Source organism: Scleropages formosus, chromosome 1, assembly GCF_900964775.1.
Source record: "Scleropages formosus chromosome 1, fSclFor1.1, whole genome shotgun sequence".
NCBI classification, from domain to species: domain Eukaryota; kingdom Metazoa; phylum Chordata; class Actinopteri; order Osteoglossiformes; family Osteoglossidae; genus Scleropages; species Scleropages formosus.
The window spans coordinates 36372609-36394797 of record NC_041806.1 but is presented as its reverse complement, the minus strand read 5'-3'; the positions used below and the strand labels follow the sequence as shown (position 1 = coordinate 36394797).

Sequence of the window (22189 nt, the reverse complement as noted above, 5' to 3'; positions counted from 1 at the left end):
TTACAATTAAAGTTGAGATCTTGCAAAGCTCCCCCCCTCCCCACCCACCCCTTGTGTACTCATGAAGGAGATTTGAATTCTCCCTACTGCGTTGGCGTCTTTAGTGTAGCTGTTTTCAGGCTGGAAACTTATTCCAGTCATTTACTTGATGATAGGCAAGGAGATGAATCATGAATCGTTGTGTATCTTTTTTAAAAAAAAATGGTTGGTTGTTTACAGTGAAATGTCTACTTCAGATTTTTTTTTTTTTTAGTATGTTTTGTCACTGTTCATTTTAAATATGTGTAAAATTAAACCTATTTTTGCTGCTCATCTGAAAGTTGGTTACTTAATGTTTTTATTATTGGACATTGCTTTGAACTTATACTAAGCAATGTAAATTGTGCCATTAGGCTTTAGATGCTGTGTGTATTTAAAATGGAGTACTGTACGTTATTTGTTCTCGGAAAGATTGAGTTTTGCTGCATTGAGTTCCTGCTGTGGGACCTGTATTTTTAATATAGTAAATCTAAACTGTTATTAATGTTACATAAGAGCAAATACCCTAATTGTCAACTTAGAAATAATCCAATTACTGAGAGGTGATACAATTTTGAATCATTTCACATTTAAGTGATATTGAGCAGGGGTATACTCATTTCTGTTGTATACTGTATACACACACACACACACATATTTAGAAAGGGGTGTGGTGGCACGGTGGGTTTTCCCTGTGCCTGCTATGTGGCGGGTCCAGGATTCGAGCCCTGCTTGTGGTGCCTTGCGGTGGACTGGCATCCAGGGTGTGTCCCCTTCCTCCTTCAGCCTTGCACCCTGTGTTGCTGGGTTAGGCTTCGGTTCACCGCAACCCCGCTCAGGACAAGCAGTTGTAGACGTGTGTGTGTGTGTGTGTCATATATATAGACTGCTGGTTATATTACAATTGCTCTGATCTTTTTGAGTGCATACAACACTTATTTTAGAGTACTGTGCAAATGATTGTAGGAAGGGGAAAGTGCTGGTAAGGATCCAGATACCTTGATTAGGAATTTTGACTGGTTAATTAAGGTTGACTAGAGTGCCTAGTGAAACACGTTACAGTAGTGCTAGCTACGGTTGTCTGTTATTTTAGAGGAAAGTTGATATATATGTTTATTTATTTAGCAGTCACTTTTCTCCGAAGCAATTTCCAATGGATACTATGTAGTGTTATAAGCCCACGCACCTTATTCACCAAGGTGACTTACACTGCTAGATACACCACTTACAATGGGTCACTTCATCCACATATCAGTGAAACACACTCTTTCTCTCACATACTATGAGTGAACCTGAACAGCACGTCTTTGGACTGTGGGAGGAAACCCACGCAGACGTGGAGAACATGCAAACTCCACACAGACTGACTGGGGATCGAATCCACGTCCTCTCGCCCCACCCAGGCGCTGTGAGACGGCAGCGCTACTCGCTGTGCCACCGTGCCGCCACATGATGTATACAAAGGCAGTCTGTTACAGTATATAAAAGGAAATCATTTTTATAACAGGCATTGCTTTATTTCATATACTGTAGTATAAGGGTTTTAAGATTTTTGTTACTGTTATTTATGACCCAGTAATGATGCATTAAAGTGAAGAAGTTTCAAGAAAGTCTTCTCTCTTAGGGGATTTAATTTTGCCTATAACTGTGTGGGAGATGGTTAAGAATTTCTTGTGTTTAGAAATTTGCATAAATGGAAAATGGAGGTAATGATTTTATAATTTAGCTGCTAGTCATGTTTTCTGCTAATGTCACTTAGAAATTACTGGTGCTTTGTCTTTCAAGGTCTGTAAGGCAGCTAACTATAGCTGTGTTACAATGACACTGGAAACAGTAGTATTTCAGGATGACTTGAACCATAGCAGCCTTTATGTGGAAGTAGATATCATTGTGACAAAGGTCTTCTAAGAATGTTTTATTCAAGCTAGATATTATCAGTGTTAAATTTTGGATCGCTCTACATAAAGTAATGGTATTCTTCAAAGAGATATTTGAGATATATGCTTCAAATAAAATTTTGCAGTCTTGGCTATTACTCTAGATCCAGTTATTTGACCAGGGCAAAGCTGAATGCACTAGCTGTCATTGGCATTTCTGGCTTATTTCATTCTGCTCTGCAGCTGTCACTGTTTGTACATTTGATATACTATGGATGCTGAAAGGAAACAGGTGCAGTGTATTAGTTCAACCTGTTATTTGCCAAAGAACGTGGACTGGAGTCAATAGAGTTGTCAGAGTGTGTTATGATAATATATTGCAATCTGATGACTAGTTTGACCCCTACCACAAACCAAGGTGCCCCTCTTGGGTGAAAGAGGGAGAAAATATCTTGTTAGGTGAATTGAGCACCAAAAGGCATCTGAAAATGGTAGTTGCTTTATGTCTTTTTCTCCTTCTGGTTTGAATTAATTATTTGTTACTCCTGGGTACTGTATCGGCATATCCTTAAATTGTTCCAATTTCTCATGCAGTCTTCTGGACTTTGTTCATGTAGTGCAAAAATAGTGCCCAATGGGGCGGTTATGACTCTGATGTACCTGTCGTACTCTCAAAGATTTATGATTTACGGTTACATTTTCATTAATTTAGTTTGAAAAGGGTTTACTAAATATTAATCTGATTTTTGCTGTAATTTAACTTCTTCTGCTCTGCTTTAACCAGAAGCCAGTAGTCATATTCTCTTTGTCAAAGTTTCATTAGTAACCCATACCATTGGTTTTACCCAATGTATACGATTATTCAGTCAGACCTACCTTAGTCAGTTCCAAATCTGATTGTTTATGCTATCCAGAAAGAGGCATTATGCTCTCTCTTTGTATGGACATGCTGTATTTGATATTTTCACTCATTAATCCACCCATTTTCATGACATACTTGTTTTTCTCCTGTTGAAGACTAAATACACAGCCCTAAGACCCTTTCAGCTAATTAGATAAATTATGTACAGCTGTCAATAGAAATTATAATAGTTGCTCCCTTAAATTTCCAGTTGTACAAGTAAGAAGCACAGTTTAAAGCAGAGTCAGTCTAAGTTAAATATTTAGGGATTCAGTTATGGATGTTACCGTATATAGATTACGGAGAAGATGATTGTACATTGTGAATCTGTACGGTTTACAAAAGTGTTTTATTAGCAGAAAATGTTTTAACATCACATATCTTTGATACAGAGGCTGAACTCCTGTAACTTTTAGAGCAGGTATGTGGTGCTATTCTTAACTGTATCTTAGGAAAATTCTGACAAAGCAAAAGACGTCGTCAGTGCAGAAATCGTTCCAGCATGTACTCTTATGGGACTCGGACTTGGTTTTTAAAATGTGTTTTGAGACATTGAACTTCTCCCTTTTTATTATGCAAGTTGACTTTGTACGCTCCTTCATCCGTCAGGGTAAAATTGGATGCCATCATGTCACAAGAATATTAACTATTTATGCAGTGCAAGGATAGTGCAGTTCAAACTTGTAGTTAGGACAGATATGGAATCAGTGTACAAATGAAAATATGCATTTTAGACTCTTTTAAAACTGTAAGCCTATATGAGTGTTCCTGTTAGTCTAGACTTGTAACAGTTAAAAAGGAAATGGTGTTTGACTGACACAGAAAGGTGACCGGTAAGTGGCTCAAGTACCTCTCTGAGATAAATGCATGTGGTCTGTTGCTCTGGCGCCATCTGGGAATAGCCCCGGCATGTTAGCGCTCAAGGTTAAGAAGATGACAGTGTAATTCTTTATTCTTGCACTATTGTTTTTTAATACTGAAAAATTTATTAGATTGTACTTTTCAATTCAGTTTGAGACTTTATAGGCAACACAAGGCAATCTGTTTTGGTTATAGAACTTCAATACAACCTTCAGTTTACTAGTTAGTGGTTGTGCATCAATTTGAGTTAAAAGGTAGAAACTGTTACCTGTAGAAGTCCATGTTTGCATCCTCTTAGACTGTAAATGAGTGAAAATTCCTGCGAAGGGTAGAAGTAATCAGTTTCAAAGGTTGAATTGTAGTAACGTGTTCAACTGGTAGAACTTGTAGTTTTTCTTGAACAATTGGTCTATATATATATATATATATTTCCATATTTCCATGTGTTATTCTTGAAAAAATTTGCATGTATCGTTTTGGACAGGTTCCAAAGCATTATGATAGTTTTGAAAATAAGCCCTCACTCCCATGGATGATGAACCTAGTGTTGCTCCAGTAATTTTCTGCTGTCTGCTGATGAGGAATGGTTGTCAAATTCAAGCATGAATCTTTATTCCAGCTGAATTTTCCCATGGAAAACATGAATATCCATGCACACAGGAGTGGTAGGTCTGTATCTAGTGTCTGGTTTTCATCATTTACTGATCGGAGAGCTCTTGGAGGGGGGGGGGAGAATATGTTAGCAACGTTTGCATTCCCCACTGACTTATTGCACAAGCATTCAGCTAAGTATTTCCCCAATACATCATTTGCAGAGATGGAGGTTTCAGGAATTAGTACTTTAGAACTGGACTTGAAGATTTCCAGTGCATTTTATCTAGTGATACATTAATTTTGTGTATTTTTCTTGCAAAGTTTCCTGTTCAATTTTTTTTCTCCCCCCCCCCCCCCACCATATATTAATGTTTTCATAATAGCAGTACCAGCATGTTAGGAAGGAGGTAAACCTGATACTGTAAACAGGAGTTTTCGTCTTTCTTTGCTTTAAACTTTTGTGTTTGTGCGGATGTGTGAGTGACCTTCATACAGCTTTTGTTACCTCCCCCATATTGAATGGATGCTCATTTATTTTGGATTGTTGCCATAATAGCACCCCTGGTGCCCAACAAAGCAGATGGCTTGACATTGCGCAGCAATCAACTGACTTCTGGGGGTTTTTTTGGCCAATTTTCTCAGTGCCAAGGTCTGAGTCAGTATTAATGAGAGTTTCTGTAAAAGTGGCAATGGTGTAACAGAACGAAGCATAGGACACACAAGACTTTGTTCACCACATCTTGACAAAACTGAGGGCCAAATGCTTTTTAACCACTTCCTGTGTGTGTAGTAATGGCTTTAGTTTCTGCATCGTGTCACTGTTTTAACTCTATGTCATGGTTGACTAATGCAGTGAATTCTCTCTAAAGGGAAAAAAACCTATAAATGGCATCAGTGATCTTATAATTAATTATTTTTCAAGTCTGTTCAGTGGTCACAAAACCAGATCTGTTTAGCTGTCAGGTTATTCAATGCTGGTTATTCAAATACTGACATTGCTTTCCAATACAACTCAGTCATGCCACCTCCTTTGTTTGTAGGAAGTTTTTTTTTTTCTTTTCTTCCCCCCTCCCCAGTTTTCTCTGCATCCCCAAAAATATGTTGTGTGTTAAACTTTTGGTGTCATTACTACTGGGGCCCCACCTTAGAATAAAGAAAAAAACTCTCTGGTCATGTCTGTTAAATCTAACTACTAGGTCACAATTAATAAAAATTTAATAATAAGGATGTCCCTTGACTTACTCATAGACTAGGTTCTGGGGGGAAAAAAAACCTCAAGCTTTTTTTTTTTTTTTTTTTTTTTCCCCCTTTTTTTTCCTTTTTTTAAAAAATTGTCATACTAAGCAGGGCTATTGTGTTCCTTAGCCTACTCTGGAAACATGAGGTTTGAGGCAGGGTATTCCATGGGTGGGAAGCCAGTCTGTCCAAGGATTTTGTAATAACTTGAAACAGCATGTGCAGTGTTGGTCAGCATCTGTCCACTTTGTTTTATTACCTATGCAGTCAACAAATTGTAATATTAATATAGGTGTGCCTTGACTTATTTGCTGACAAAGTTGATGAGCTTTTGCTCTATTGTCTAAGAAAACAGAGGATGTATTTGTGGTGTAAATCCAAATTAATGCTTGACTTTGTCCAGCGTTTTCATTTCACTGTGTTGGATGGACGTGTGACGTTGCAGTTAACAGAAGCACTCGGGAAAATCCAAAGGGTTAATGGAATGCATGAGTCAGTTTTATTAGCTCGTTCTGTCATCCAGGTGTCCTCTGATTTTAACCCTCCGCTGCTCAGCTGTAGATTCTGATGACATACAGCTGCCGTAAAACCTTCTGGATTTCCTTCTTCTCATTCTCCCAGACCACTACCCTCTTTCTTGCTTAACCTGAAAATGAGTGCTCTTTTTTTGCTAATGTCTCATGATCAATGCAATTTAACACTCTACTTACCCAGTCTTATCGAATTGCAGTTCAGCTCTGATTAAAAGACCTATCCTCACTTCACATGTAACAGTTTGTCCTTCTCTTGTTTCTTGTAATTTGGATTTTTTAAAATGGTCTTGGAGAAGAGGAGAGGCCTGTTTTCCCGATGCTGCCAAATTGCTTTTTTTATGATACAGTACTAAGTTGGTGAGACTCTCAGAACGAAAGGGATCAGGTATTAACAGCTATTTTTCCGTATCGACTTTCTCTAAATTAGAAGTTGAAATATGTCTTAAACCAAAAATGGTTAATGCAGTCAGGCAGACATTTAGGCTTCTCAGTAAACTGAAGTTTCACTGTTGCAGATTGATGTGGATTAAACAAGTATTTTTACTAATCGTATTTGTACTATTCAAGTCAGTGAAAATGGTTGGAATGTCAGAAATTCATGTAAGCTGAATTTTGCACAAATTGAGGCGAATTATCTGTTACAGCAAAATCAGTTCTTTGCTAAGTTTTTGGTTTGTGAGGGGAAAAATGAAATTGACCAAGTTTCTTCTGGCAGCTGTTTTAGTGTCATACTTACTATTTACGCAAAATACATCTAGGAGTTTTTGCTATGTCTCACACCTTCTAGTTTTGGCAAGCAATTTGTTGAAGTACCAGAAAGGAAAGGGGGCAAAACGCTTTTTAAAAATATAGAAAGCGTCACAGATGTGGTATCCTTACAATAGACAGTGTCCAAAGTCCATGTGCAAAAGGGATGTAGGCAAAAATTGCTTTACGGGAATTCCATGTACATGCAACTTGAAGCTTACCAGTAAACATTTATTCTTCCTTAGTCCTGTATGTTCTTTTTTTTCCTGTTCTTCAATCCTACAAAAGTGATCCTTGTGTTAAGCTTTAGGAAAAGCTCTATAAATGTAGTGTACACATCTTTTTAGTCTTTCTTTAATGGTATGAACTGTTTTGCAGGATTCATTTGCAAAATTTGTGTCTTCAGTTATCCAATTCAATTGAAGTAATATAACTGAATCGTTGGATTAGTGGAATGAGATGTTTTCATTTTTCAATTAGTCTAGCTCAGAAATTGGAAATTTTCATGTTTTTGAAAGTTTATTCTCTAACATGTTTACATTGGACACAAAGAAGTATGGTAAGAACTGCAGCTTTATTGTTTATGCCAGTACTCTTTATTCTTGTCTAACACAATTTTCACTTGGCTTTTTTCCATTTAGAATGCAGCCTCAGCTGCACAGTTGTGGGACAGGGTGTGTTTTTGTTTGAACAGGGCAGGACTTTGGCCAGAAGCTCATCATTGACTCAAAGCTTATAACCAAGATGGGTTGGTTGGCAAAAATGGCAAGAAGTGGATTTAATTTCTGGGAAGTTAGATGGCTATGTTATATAGAATAGCAAAGTACTAAAAGATTGTGTGTGTGTGTGTGTGTGTGTGTGTGTGTGTGTGTGTGTGTGTGTGTATTGTGTACATATTTTAAATGTATCCATATTACAGGCAGTCCCCAAGTTACGAACATCCAACTTACACAAAACCCGTACTTATAACCCCCCCCCCCAGTAAGGCTTCCTATATTTAAAAAATCTGAGTTGCGTACAATGATTCGTAATAAAACGGGTTGTACTTTGCCACCCACATCAAAACATTGTGCATCTACAGCGATTGTCAACTCGTGGGCACGTAAGCCCAAGGTAGGACAAAGACCTTGTTCTTTTCACTCAGATCAGGTTGCTGTTAAGTGTCTCGTGTGTTACTGTATTTGGCTTTGTTTTTGTTAGCTCCTGACGTCCACGGCTCCCGACATTTGCATCACCTCCTCGACTATGACATCGGCTTCTCCTCAAGACCTATCTTTGTGCATCGACTGACCCACTCCTGCCCCCAACCACGAGTCTCATCCGCTCCCTTGTATACCAATAATGATCCCACGATTGGGTCCACACACACATACACCTCAGTCTCCTGCCTGCTCAGTATGACATGGACCACATTAAGTGTCTCGTGTTTTACTGTATTTGCCTTAATTTTTTTTAGTTTTTACCCTCCTAACCATGGCACCAAAGTGTAAATGTGATGCAATTGATGGTGATACAACAAAAGGAAAAGCGATCGAGATTGAAACTAAAGTGGACATAATAAAGCGACTGGGAAAAAAGGTGAAATACCTCTCTATTATAAATACTGTACAGCTGGTCCCCGATTTACGTGGTTCGACTTGCAATTTGTTTCGACTTTACGATAGTGAGCTGGCAGTAGACATTCAGTATAAACCGTACTTCGCATTTGGATTGTTTTTTTTTCTTCCCGGGCACGCGATACGCAGAGCTATACTCTCTCACGATCCTGGGCTGCAACAGTGATCCGCATCTCCCATTCTGTCACGCAGAAGTATGTATTAAATGCATTTTCGACTTTCAATATTTTCAATTTATTATGGGTTTTGGGGAATGTAACCCCATTGTAAATTGGGGATCACCTGTAATAACATTTATCTCTGTCCCTCGCTATTATAAATACTGTAGTTACATTTATTATCATTACATTGTATTACTGTATTTTGTTAGCTGTTTATCTGGAAGTGTTTCTTTAATGTTTATTATGCTTTGAAAGGTACGCTATATACCAGGACAATCATTTGACTGACATTACACACAAACCTTACCTAAATGTTCTGACTTGCGTAGAAATCCGCCTTAAAGACAGGCTTAAGAATAGAACTTCTTCGTAATCCAGGGATTACCTGTGCTCCATGTTTTGTCCTATTCTAATGAACTGCTTCTGATTGTCAAAAGCAATTTCTTATACATGTGTAGTTTAAAATGTAAGAAAAAGGACTGAAATAGGAGGCACCAGGAAGTCTTGAGCTGGCAGACTGCCATAATGGCTTTGGTTGGTTGTCTGTTTTCTGTGCTTGCTTTCTCAATGTCCCTGTCTGTTTAGAAGTGGGAAAGTGCTTCTGTTCCATTAAGTTATACCTAAGGTTTTTGATTACATTGAGATTGTCAACAAAAGAGATGCCAGAGTAGTCCAGACACATGGCAAATACTGTTCTAAAATAGTTGTATAGTTCTGGTAGGAAGTAATAAGCATGTAAGAGTTTGTTTCTTGGATGTAATTTCTTTTGGATTTGCAAAGTTGAAGATATCAGTACATGTATTCTGATTTTACAGATGATGAGAAAAGACCAAATTTGAATGTAGTAATTTGATATTGGCCAGTACAGGAATGCAGCAGCATGTTGATTTGGTGCATTAGCCTTCAATTCTCAAACCACCTTTCAGGTAAATTGGGTCAAGCTTCAGGTTCTTCCTTTAACTTTTGAGTATTTTATGTTCAGCATAGTTTTATAGGAGTGTCATGTTATTCAGATTGTATTTATTTTCCCATGTTACTCTATACTCCCAGAATTCTTTCCTTTCTCAAGGGATTTTGTTTCCAAGGCAAAGGGTGGAAAAATGTAGGGATTGAGCATGTAATAGAGAGGATCTTGGTTGTGTTCTCCTTTGGAATTCTGCTGTTTGCTGTGTAGTGAATCCTATTAATCCTGAGGAATGCCTTGAGTCTGCCATCAGAGGCAACACTTTACATGTAAAAGAGACATAAAAAAAACAGAGGTTCACAGGAGGTTGAATATATTCCTTATCAAAAACAGTGATGGTAATTTTTAAACAACTGATGTATAACAGCATAAATGTAAATTTTTCAGTTGTTAAAAGAGTGACCTTGGAAGGTTCTTCACTACTTCGTGGACTGCTTAGATAATACTAGGAAAAATCATGCTCATGCAGAGTGACTTTATTGGAAATGAGGATTGACCAAGGCACAAGTTCATCGAAGTAATTGGCTTACGCTGTACTTCAGCTGCCATGTTCAGTGATAAATTAGCTTGAAAATATTTGCTGTGGGGGGAAATGTATCGGCGAGGCTCCAAGGGCCATACAATGTGAATAGGAAAGCATGTGGCCAGTACGTATACATGACAGCTGTTTGAAATATACAGGAATATCTACACATTCCTCTCTGTGTATATGTAAGTAGGCTGCTCCTCACTTCCGATATTAAGAGCCAGTTTGGCTGCCAGGGCAGAGAAGGATTCTTGTGGATATGCCAACCGAAGATGTATGACCAATCAGAGTCTCTCCGAAGCATGGCTTCGCTGCCCAGAGCAGACTGTGTTTTTCACTGTGTACTTAATGTCTGCTTTTTAAACGAGTATTTTGTTAAACAAGTACCAAAACCAGTCCCTTGTAACTGTGTCTTTGAATTAAGATCATTTGCCATTTTACTTGCATTGCATGATTTGACACATTTGTCTACTTCCTCTTAAATTTATTCTATAGCTCCTGCTATATTATAATGCACCCCAAGAACACTAAAGACTGTGTAATTGCATTAAATGCTAGGTATCAACTTTAAAGTGCTCTAAGGAAATCAGTAAAGATGTTAGTTGGCTGTAAATGTGCATTGAAACACAACATGTATAATATTGTCAGATACTAATGATTTTCCTTCCCTAATACACTCCACATGTTTCCTGTTGGTAATTACTGAAATACATACAGTATAAGGAATTTTTAAAAATATGTGAAAATTTCTTAAATTAAAAACTAGGACCTTGTTTTTGGAAATCTTTTGTGCTCATGAGTTTACTTTTCTAGTCACATTTGTGGCAAATATTTTGTTTAAAGCTTAATTTTTCTTAAGGTCTGCATTGATCTCTGGAGCAGGAAGGTGTGTAGAGGTGCACAACACAAATTAACTAGAATAGCATGCACAACTCATTCCTTTTAAAATATTACACAGATTCAATTTAAAATCATGGATTGGACTAAACGTAAATTATATATTAAATGGTGACTGTAAATCTCATATCAGCAAATACACAATCCTGAGCGGAAATAGTGGAAAGTTTTCCGAAATGCTGTAAGAGTGAAATTTAATTGTGCCTGATATTAAATGTAAAATATCTGAATAATGCCCTCAAAAACATGTTAATGTAGAAAATGCCTGTCATAAGGATTTATTCTGCATCTTGTTGAAAATATGAACATGAAGAGATTAGCTCTCCTCTGTAATAATGCACTATTTTTGCATCAGTTTTGCTTTTATGCATAAGTTGTATTGTGAATGTTTATACAGAATAAATTGGAGTTGTTTAAAAGTACTTATGCAGGGGACCCGTCCCTGTGTTTTGGTACATTAAACTACGTATAAATAAAGCAAGTTTAGCCTCAAATTTTTTGTTGGCAGATGGTTTCAGTTCTTTTCAGTCTTACAAATATTTTCTAAACAAAACCTATTTTCTCACCTATTTCAGTGAATGAGCACCCCCCCCCCATGTACTTAATTATGTACCTCAAACACCTTTTGTAATTGGTTGTGTGGACCATACGACAGCTTTCAATGGCACCCAGTTCTGAGGTATTGGAACCTGCAATGGGCCATTCAGCAGCTGAGCTTTGTAACTGTTTGCCAAGGCTGTTCCAGTGCTGCTAATCTTCACTTTGACCCCACGACCTTATTAACAGTGTAAAAGCAGCAGGGTTGTGGTGACCTTTCCCTCACGAAGGTCAGTGTTTCAAACCGCACACAGCCATTAGCACAAGGCCATTTTGATGAACAGCTTTGAAAACCCCAGGAAACCTGTCTTGCTTTTGCTTCTTTGCCCCAATTAAAAAGATTTCTGTTTAGTTTCCTTTAAGCACATTGATTGGTGACGATATTTTCAGGAGTTGCACTCCAGTGCAATCTCTTTTTAGAATGTAAATTGTGTTCTTGATGTTCAAGTTCAAAAAATAATCCTGCATCTGTATGCCACTCCTATGTCTAGGTTTATATGTCTGTGCTGACACCTCTGAGTTCAATATGAACAAATAAATAGGGAACTGTTAAGAAAAAAAAAAAGTGCCATTATCAGGACTTTGATTTGGTGTATGCTGCAGAGGAACATCTTGTTTACATCTTGTTTTTTTGTTTTTTTATTTTAAATAAATATAGTTGTAGAGCTTTTTTTTATGTGCTGGCTTTCAACAGGTTTTCTTTGCAGTTTCAAATGTTTGTCCTCATTTTCATCTTTTCTAGCTGCCATTTGGTGGAGATATTGCAACTCTGAACGTATGAACAGTGTCCTCACCACATCCGGAAACATTCCCTCGGTAAGGAACTGAATACGATGCTGTCCTTCCCCTTGTGCACTTCATGCCTCTGATTTATTATGGGATCTGTGAAAGTGGCAGCTGGAAACACCGGTTCATTCAAGGTCCGTTTGAGCCGATTGCCTGCCCTTGTGGGGTATCTTGCATCTCTTTCTATACATTTTCCACGCATCCTGCACCTTGCTCATTTTACCAGCCAGCAAATAACTATTTGATCTTGGTTGGCAGTTTGTTGCACATTATGTGGGAAGTGCATCTCAATCTAAAAACCAGCACTTTGCTTTTGTTAAGTTGTGACTGTCAGGAAGAACAGCTTGGTTTGGTTTTTTTGAATTATAGAAGCAACATCTGGGTTTTGTACACAAACGCATGAAATGATGTCCATGCATCCTGGGGAAGGTGTACAGGGTTTGTTGCTCTATTAATGAGGTGATGAGACAAATAAAGGATTAGCAGGTTTACCACTGTTGGCAATTAGCTCAAAATTTATAGGATTGTACCAAAATATAGTCTTTCTGTAAGCTTGATATGTGCTCTCCCATCATTGCTCAATCTTGTATACAACAGGGTGTTTCAAGCACCCAAGCCCTTCAGTACTTATTTTAGTACAAATTGAGTGTCTTTGTTTTTTCTAATAAACTCACACTTGCCATCCCAAAGCTTCTGTGGAGATAGACATGTCCACCATCATCAAATCTTTTGTGCCTTTTTGTTTATAATAAAAAACACTCTAAAGCTTTTCAGGATGCTATTCCCTGCACTGTGAGATAAATAATAAAAGTAACTGCATTCCTTTGGCCATATTGAAGAAATTTATCTTGCAGATTTACTCTCCATATTGGCAGATATATCAGGTATAAGCAGTTATGCTGCCTTGAGCAGAGACTGATTTTAGATTTAAAAACTTAAGACATAGGTCATGTTTGGGGGGAGGGAGGACTGACTCTCTATATCTACAGCAATTAGCATCTCAAATTCAATTAAGTCACTTAGTTGGAACCAAAAGTAGTTGCATCCAGCAGCAAAGTGTTATCAGGACTGCAGATCAACTTGGATAATGTTGGGTATTTAAAATGATGTTTAAATAATAGCCTGTCTTTTTTTAATATTAAAATTTTATGTAAACCACAGTGTGAAATACTGAGAGTTATCCAGTGCACAGTCATTGCAAATGTAGTGTCCCAGTATTGTTTGGTGCCTCCCTCATTCCCATCCCCTTGCTTTTCCCTTTTTCTCCCTGAGTTGTCTAGGCAAGCTTCTTAGTGTTAGCCACAAGTGGCTTATCCCAAGTCAGTAAACAGTGAAATGCAACCTCTTTGGCCTGCTCTGTAAACAACCTTGTTGTCTTGATTTTCTCTGCTTCTTTGGTTCAATTCACCTTCCTGAACATCTGCAGAGAACAATGCTGAAATGGATGGAGTTTCACTGTAGGCTAGATTCTTCACTGTAAGCTGTTCTGAATCACAAGATGTCCCCGTACCCCCTTGTTTGTGGACAAAGAGCAGTCTGCACAGTTGTGGCTACCCTATGGCTCACGTAATGCTTCTAATGAATCACCAACACACCTTCCCTGTCACAGCTGCAGAAAAAATATCTTTACATTGATGTTCAAAGGTCCATCTGCTTGCAGCTTGTGGGGGCAGTTATCTGAGCTCAAAAATGTATCGCTGTATAGAAATAAAGCAGCTGTGTTGACCATCTAGCCAAAGGTGTTGATTATAAACACCATTTTGCCAATGTAGTGTGCCAAGTGAGCAGGTCCTTTGATCGTTCCCTATTTTTAAACCCTCTAGGCCCTTATAGGCTTAAGTAGTCTGTTGCTTTGTTTGCTTAATGAATGCCCTGAATTGTTTATCTGCAGTGGAATTAATGCTTTGAAGCTCATTTATAGATATCTTTTTCTATGATCCTGAGTGGTGTGGCTCTTTTGAGAAACTAATGTTGTTCCTTTACGTGCCGTATGTGCCGAGAAGGTTTGTTTTTTTTTTTTTTTTTTTTTTCTCCCCCCTTGTCTGCTGATTGGTGGTGGTGTGTTCAAAAGGATGCTGAAACTCTTGTTGACATTAAGATTTGTGACAGTTCCAGCTGCTTTACCCAGTTTGAATAGTGGCCAAACCAGATAAGGATTCCATGACATGTAATGGAGAGAGCATAGTGATTGATATCTGGTCACTTCATTCAAGAAATAGTTTGTTCTCTTTAACAACCTATTTTTTTGATACTGTCAATCCTTACCTATATGTAGTTACACATCTAGGTAAACATACTAAATATTAGCTATATATTGATTAAATATGGGCAACTTCTTAATTTAGAAACAAAAAATTCAAATTGTACAAATCCTACTTAATTCTTTTGTTATGGCGGTGCTATTGTTGGACTATGTGAGGTCTGCACAGGGATTTTAATAGCGAACAATCCTCCAGTTTAAATGACATAATTGATGGCTGAGGTTGCATAGTCCTGGTGTTTGGTACGAAGAAGGAGGTGGATTCCTAGACCCTACCAGTAGCAAGGAGGTCCTCCCATCCCTCTCTTGCAGAGCTGGGAAGAGTAAATATTTAGCAGGGCTCTACAACAATGGCAAGCTGAGTCACCAGATCTTATGCCAGGAGAAGTCTGAATTCAGGGGGCTTTTTCCTATTCTGGAATTGAATAAAGATCATGATGTCACTTCAAAATTACATTATTTTAGAAGAGATGCATATGAATTTTAGTAATTTTCAAAAAATTCTGTTCTTTGTGATAATTTTCTGGTATATACACTTAAATTCTGTACCATTTTTAATACATGGAACTTGTAACCACTACTGAAATGGCAAACTTGGTAACCCTTGCATTAATACACTTTTTCTATTCATGGATTTGTAAGTGATGTTAACAGCCTTCTCAGTTGCTGTACTAGAGGTACTTAGAATGGTCCCACTTGCAAAGCAATGAGCCTTTTCATTCAGATCACAAACCAGTTTACTGTAACTCATAAATCTCCAGGATTTACTGTAGTAATTACTTCTCACTAACTGTGTGAAGTACATCAGCAGATGACTTGAATGCAGTGTCTCACTGTGGAATGGGTCAGGACTGTTTATATTTGAGAGGGATGAAACAAGATGACTTGAGTCTGAAAGGTAAGGAATGAAAAGTACTGTGTAATAGTGTACTTTTGCTATCTCCAAAATGTATTTGACTCAGACCACTACACATTGTGAATAAGTTTAGTACAAAAGGTGTATTTGTAATGCATTTCTCTACAGTACTCTTAATATGTGTAATAAAAGCTGCTTTGTTGTACTGCATGATGAAACCAATGCCTTGAGGCAGTGAGACAGATTGGTACCATAGGGACGTGTTGAATTCATGCCAGTCTTTGTGGCTAGTAACTCGTTTTTACAAGCCATCTTGGCTCTACCAAACAAGGTGCTACACTTCTCTCTGCTTCAGGAAAAAAAAAGAAGCATTCAGTACAGTTGAGGAGGAAAACGTGCTCATAATTTGGAAAGTGCCTTCTGGGAAGGCCTGGTGACCTGGTGGATGATGTAATTCGATAACCCTGTCACTAATAATTTCCCTCCGCTGTTAATGGTTAGGTGATTAATTCAGGTCTTATTTAAAGGCCCCATCATTTTAGGGTGGGGAAATTTCTGTTAAAATGACAATGCATGCACATACATAAATAGGAGAATAACATAATACTTTAGTAATCCCTGCTGGGAAATTCACACACAGCAGCTCAATACAACCCATAACAAGAAAGTGCTGTTATGCTGGCAAAAATAAAACAGCAAAAGGAAAATGACAATCAGCAGTTACTAGTTACAATTGTACAGAAAGACAAGTAAAAGACTAAACCAGTTCAATGAGTTCAGGTACTTAATGCTTCTCCCTATAGCACCGTGTTGAGGAGTTAACAAGGCACTAACAGGCTGGCATTATGTAGGAGTATGGCTTTTGGTAAGAAGGAGCCCAAAAGTGCCTCTTTGTGCACCGTAACCGAACAATCCGGTGACTAAAGTAGCTCATAGTGATCACTTCGTGGAGAGGATATGGGCTATCGTCCATAACGGACACTAACTTTGTCCTCATCCTGGCCTCTGTCACTGCCTCCGCTCAGTTGAGGTCAAACCATGACAGAACCCGCTTCCTTCAAAAGCTTGTTGAGTCGGCAAATGTCACCAGCAGAGATGTTTTCCCCCAGCACATGACAGCAGTGAAGACGACATTGACAACTACATTCTGATGAAACATGTAGAATCTTGCTACACATGTTAAACAACCTTAGTCTTCCAAGAAAGCACAACCTGCTCTCTTTCCTTTTTGAAACAGTGTATAAAAAAAAAACCTAAAGTTTTAGCTTTAAAATGTTAATGTAAATAATACTGGGCATCCATAAATGGAATGTACTTTTGTAATGCTTTTCAAGAATGAATTTCAGTAGTGAAATTTAATTTGTTGAAATGTCTTTCAACATGTTTGTTCATCCAATTTTTTTTTGTAAATAAAGTACTTTCATAGCAAGACCTGTTTTTTTTTCTCTCTTTTCCTAAAGCCACCTACTGCCTTTCACATATTTTTGTGGCTTTGTTTGTTTGGGGTGAGGGTGATTAGAAAAGGGTTTTTTAATTTAAAAAAAAAAAAAAAAAAAAAAACCGCGTAATGTGCAAATCCTTCTCCATGACCTTTTAACGATAGTGAAGCCAAGATGTTTCTCTACAGTGTTTGGGACCATAGACAATGGCAGACAGCAGTACCCACACACAACCATTAATGGCCCACATTTGTCAGAGAACACATTTATCATTTTTTCCCCAGCGATGTCAGACAGGGTGCATTCCCATGACATAGTCTCTTCCACATCTGCTGGTATTCTCAAAGCTTTTCTCTTTTCCACATGATTGCCCAGCATCGATAAATGACATTTTAGAAAGTCACGGGTAAGTTTATTCTTGTATTAAATGTCATTAAATCTTCCACTGACTTGCAGGTAAAAGTACGTTCTTATGTGTCCCACTCTTGCGGTATGGAAGAAGTGATTGTAACAAAGACATAACACCATAATGCTTTTTGTGTCCGTTTGCCTTAAGCAGCCAAATTAATTAATTTGCTTGGTGCATCGTGGTCACTTTGTTTGGAGAGGACAAAACATCTTGGAACTGGAAGAAAGCAAGATCACTAGAGTAGCCATGGCTCACTTGTTAGTGCTTTAAACTGACAATGCTTTTAACTATTGACAATTTCAACATCAGAAACCTGCTTGTTCATAATGTTCTCCTGTGGGGGTGGGGAGGAGTGTTGCTGTATTTCATGAATACCTAAATACTACAAGTAGTAGAAGGGCAGAATACAAGTAACCCATTGAGCACCTTGTTCATGTTTCCTAGAAGGCTTCAGTGAATTTTTTTTTTTTTTTTTGGGGGGGGGGGGGGGGGTGTTGTGTGACTTTAGAGATTGTGAAAGAGTATATTATTGGTCAACTGTGGATAGATCTAATAACTGTGCTTGCGCTTTAAATGAATTTAGGAAGGGAGATGTGAAACACTCATTGTGCTTTAAATGTCAACACATTTGTGTCTGGCGGAGCAGCTGTGGGAGTCGGACCCCAGCCCCGCTCCACGGGGAGCGTGACACAGCCGAAATGCCAGGACTCCCCCCCCCCCCATCCCACCAATACTCCCGGTTCCGTTAACAAAGACCTGCATGTCCTGTGGTCCCGTCTTCCTGTCCTCAGGCAGATGAGTGACATGGGCCAGGGTGAAGTCGCATAATTTGGCAAGGTTTTTTAGGCAGCCAAACTTGTCTATCTTCATGCTTAATGAGCTCTGAAAACAGCAACCATTGTAGTATAGCGGTAATGTGTGTGTGTGTGTGTGTGTGTGTGTGTGAGAGAGAGAGATATGAATGATTGTTGGCTTAGATGTTGGACTTTCCCCCCATATTACTGTTCATAATCAAAAGGTGGATTTAGTTCTTAGCGCAAAGCCTTGGTCTTGTTTAATTGGCTTAAAATCAGTAACCATTTTGTTGCACTTCTTTTTAGCCTATTGGTTAGTGTGCAGATGTGATTGATGTACATTAGTCCATTAAGTGTCTTCATGTGCAGTGCACAAATGCAAGGTGGGAGTGGCAGATGAACTTCATTGAAGGGAATGAGCTCATGACCATTTGTACATGTCATTTTCCTTGCCAAGGCTTTGCACTTAATGTCAGGGTTGCATTTGTATGGAAACCCTTATCTTTTACTTCTGAAGCCTTATCCTGCAAGATAGTGGGAAAAAAAGGTTTCCATAAACTGAGTAGTTCAGTTGCAACATTAACTTTTTTTGGAACCAGAATGTTCGGAAGAAATTTGATGTCCTCCTTCCAAACTTGCACAGATGGTTTCAGTGTGTGAAGGGTGTAGGTCATGATTTATCAGAATGCAGGAGCATTGCATTCCAGAGGTCCTCTCTGTTTGCTTAGTACTGGCAGAGGGCAGGTTGACTCTGGAGGGTCAGGATGGTGTTTGGGTACGTCCTCAAAGCTGTACCGAGCTGTTGAGTAAACGTTAAATTTGGTCTGAAAGAAGTCCTTTCCCCTGTCCCTCACACACCCACTCCTGAAGCCACCCTTCCTTTCCATCTCAGACATTAGTTAGCAACTCGGCAAGCCCGAGATCAAATACCTTGTCCGTCTTGTTCACAGGCTTCCTCTGCTGTGCTGTTAAAGCGGGCAGTTTATCCGAAACGCTCATCTGCCATTGTATGGTGCCTCAATGTCTAGTTTTTCACATGGTTGGTACAAGATTATTCATACTATTTATGGTTAATCGCTGGATTTTCATTTATCCAGTCTGCAACATCCAGTCCAACTGTCACTTTTGGTCCAGCTCGATAAACTGAGATTGCATCGGAAAACTCTGCCGCGTGGCTGCGAGAAAGACCGATGCCTTGCTTTGTGACGACAATGTACTCGTGTTCTGTTGCATTCTGACATGCTATGATGTCATTTGCATACTCGCTTATCTGTTTTGCACCATTGTGCTTTAATTTTCTAATTGCTCATTTATATAAATGCAACATAGAGCCTTTCTTTTCCTCAAGCCAGTCCACACACACATGGTGAGCTTATTTTCTGAAGTCATGACTTTTTAAACTTATTTTGTATACGCTAAATCTTTCATGTTCACCCTTCATGAAAATTACTGTTCCTGCAAATACCTTACTACTTACCCTATAGACCCAGAAACCCTTAAAAGCAACAATATAACATTTCTAATTTCTACATTTATTTGTAATTTACAGTAGAATGAGAAAAGTTAAACAAAATGTATTGAAATAAAATTCATTGTTCTGTTCCAAATAAATACTTAGTCAACTTCTACATCAAAGTTTTTCCAAGTATTTTACATATAGCAGTTCAGATTTAGGTTAAAATTTAGCTCCCTCTGTGTAAAGTTTGTATGTTCCCACATGTCTGCATCAGTTTACTCTGGGTGCTCAGGTTTCCTGCCACAGTTCAAAGACATGCAGTTCGAATGCATTGATGTTGAATTGCCAGTGTGCGAATGGGTGAGTGAGTGTGTACGTGTGTGACTACACTGCAACTGACTGGCTTTTTTCCAATGCAGGAATAAGTGGCAAAAAGTAAAATCATGTTTAAAAAAGTATATTAATATGAATGACTGAGTGTATCATATCATCATTGCTCTTTTTTTTAATGTTTGGCTACCCTTTTGTTATTAGGCATCGTTTCAAGTGATTTTAAGATGGCCCTGGAACAAATTGCAATTTTTCACTAACATACAGTGGAACAAGTATTTTCATAATCCGATTTTTCAATATCAGGTCTGTTCCCAAGAACAAATTAGGACAAGTTAACAGTATATAAATGTGTAAGGTTGTGTGGTTCTCTTGGTCTAAGTAGGAGGACAGCCTCAGGTGGCTTGACCATAGATAGAGGACAAATGCTTAGAGGAAGCTCTTTGATTTGCTGTCCCGAACTTCAAAACTCTTGTGAAATGAATAGTAATTAGAGGGAGGAAAAAGGAACTGAAGCGCTTGAGCAGGGCGTACAATAGCCCCCGTGTGTTTGTCCCGGGGAACCACTCGGAAGCATGCCCACTTTTGCTTGGACACAGAAAAACCTCTTCAGTCTGTGTGCATACACAATATTGAGAGCTCCCATTGTAAGCCCTGGACAGATGATACATTGTGAAGCAGGAAAGAAGAATTTGTTTTTGTTTATGGTGTGAAGTGTCATGTTTAACGTTTTACTTTTATCACTCTGAGTTTCATTAGGGGTTTTTTTAATTTTGATTAATTTTATTTTTTTTGTTTTATGTGAAATCAAAATGATTCCCTTGTGACATTTGGCATCAGCCCAGTGTGTGCTATTAAATGTGGTCAGCGATGCCCTGATACCAAAATTGGACCAGCTACTTTTTGAACCATGAGTGTAGAATTGTGAACCCCTGCCATGGTCTGTGAAGCATTTATGTTCTAACATGCTGATCCTCCTGACAATGACTTGTTACTGTTAAGTAAAGAATGCAGCTAAAGCCTTAATGAGTTACTGCTTCTTAAATTGTTGGCATATTTCTGCTAACACATTGTACGCTTTCCTCGTGTGCCACTCTGTAGTCAACATGAGGCTCAACATACTAGGTATAATATCTGTAAATTATTTTTCTATGTTTTAAGTTCCGAGTGTGTTCCTTTTTTAATTCAAATGTTTGTTATATTTACACTTTCTAACATTATAATAGTTCTAATGTCATTCAGATTTTCACATCTGAACCAAAGTGTTCTCAGTATACTTGCAAAGCATTATATTAACGTGTAACAGAGCAGCACAAATTGATACAAAGTATCAAGATGATTTATAATGTACTTGATTAACCACTGTGGGGAAATTTACTCAGGCAGCCACTGCAATAGTGCCAAATATACGTCTTTGGGCTGTGGGAGGAAACAGGAGTACCCCAAGAAAACCCACACAAACATGGGGCGAATATGGAAACTCCATGCAGACTCAGCCAGGGTTGAACTTGTTTTCTCCACCCGGGCACTGTGAGATAGCAGTGCTATTCGCTATGCCACTGTGTTTCCCCAAAGTGCATTTGAAAGACATGTTTTAAGACCCTTTGTGTGTGGTGAGAGGAGTTGAGCAGTTCTGAGTGGGCAAAGCGGTCATTCCACCACGTTGGAACCAGAACCGAGAATTCTTGGGCGTTTCGATTTTGTACCTCTTGTGCGTGAAACAACCAAATGGCCAGCAGTTTGGCCTGAGCACAGTGAGTGATGAGGTCCTTTTGGTATCGGGGAGGAGACCCGTTGATCTTGTTGAGCATAATATTGGCTATTATAGGCAGCCATTGGAGAGAGACAAGGAGGGGAGATACGTGGAAACACGTTGGCAGGTCAAACGCAACTCGTGCAACAATGACATTGATCATAAGGCCAGTCAGGAGAGAGTTGCCGTAGTCCAAGTCGTCTGGACCAAGATCTGTGTGGAGCTTCTTGGAAACGGAGGGTAGATCCTGTGGATGTCATGCAGAATGTTTCTGCAGGACTGAGTTATAGCATCAGTGTGTTGCGAGATGTAGTGGCCTCAGTTAATAGCTATATGGCATGCTTATTTAAGTGTAATACGCTGATTGAAAACTTATCAGTTATTTTACCTGCAGTCCAGCACTGCTGCCTACTGATCTTAATCTGTTTCCATCCTTACAGTTCTGGTGTATTTGTTTGATTACATCTGATTAATGGTGAGTCACTTTGGGCAACTTTTTCCAGTTAAGTGAACAAAGTATACCGTAACCGTTTCCTGCGACAGTTCAGGTCGTGTTCTCAATGAGCTTGGCTGAAATG

General features: G+C 38.6%; 1 protein-coding gene across 3 annotated transcripts in view; it reads left to right on the top strand.

Annotated features, from left to right (window-relative positions):
* Positions 1 to 22189, top strand: part of disp1 (dispatched homolog 1 (Drosophila)) — a 52218-nt gene that overhangs the window by 5525 nt on the left and 24504 nt on the right. For 2 of the 3 annotated variants that reach the window (XM_018743807.1, XM_018743802.1), the window contains exon 2: positions 12271 to 12344. The exons of the other annotated variant lie outside the window; for it this stretch is intronic. The gene's annotated coding sequence lies outside the window, so the exon portion shown is untranslated. The remainder of the gene's footprint in view (positions 1 to 12270; positions 12345 to 22189) is intronic. 3 annotated transcript variants of the gene reach the window in all.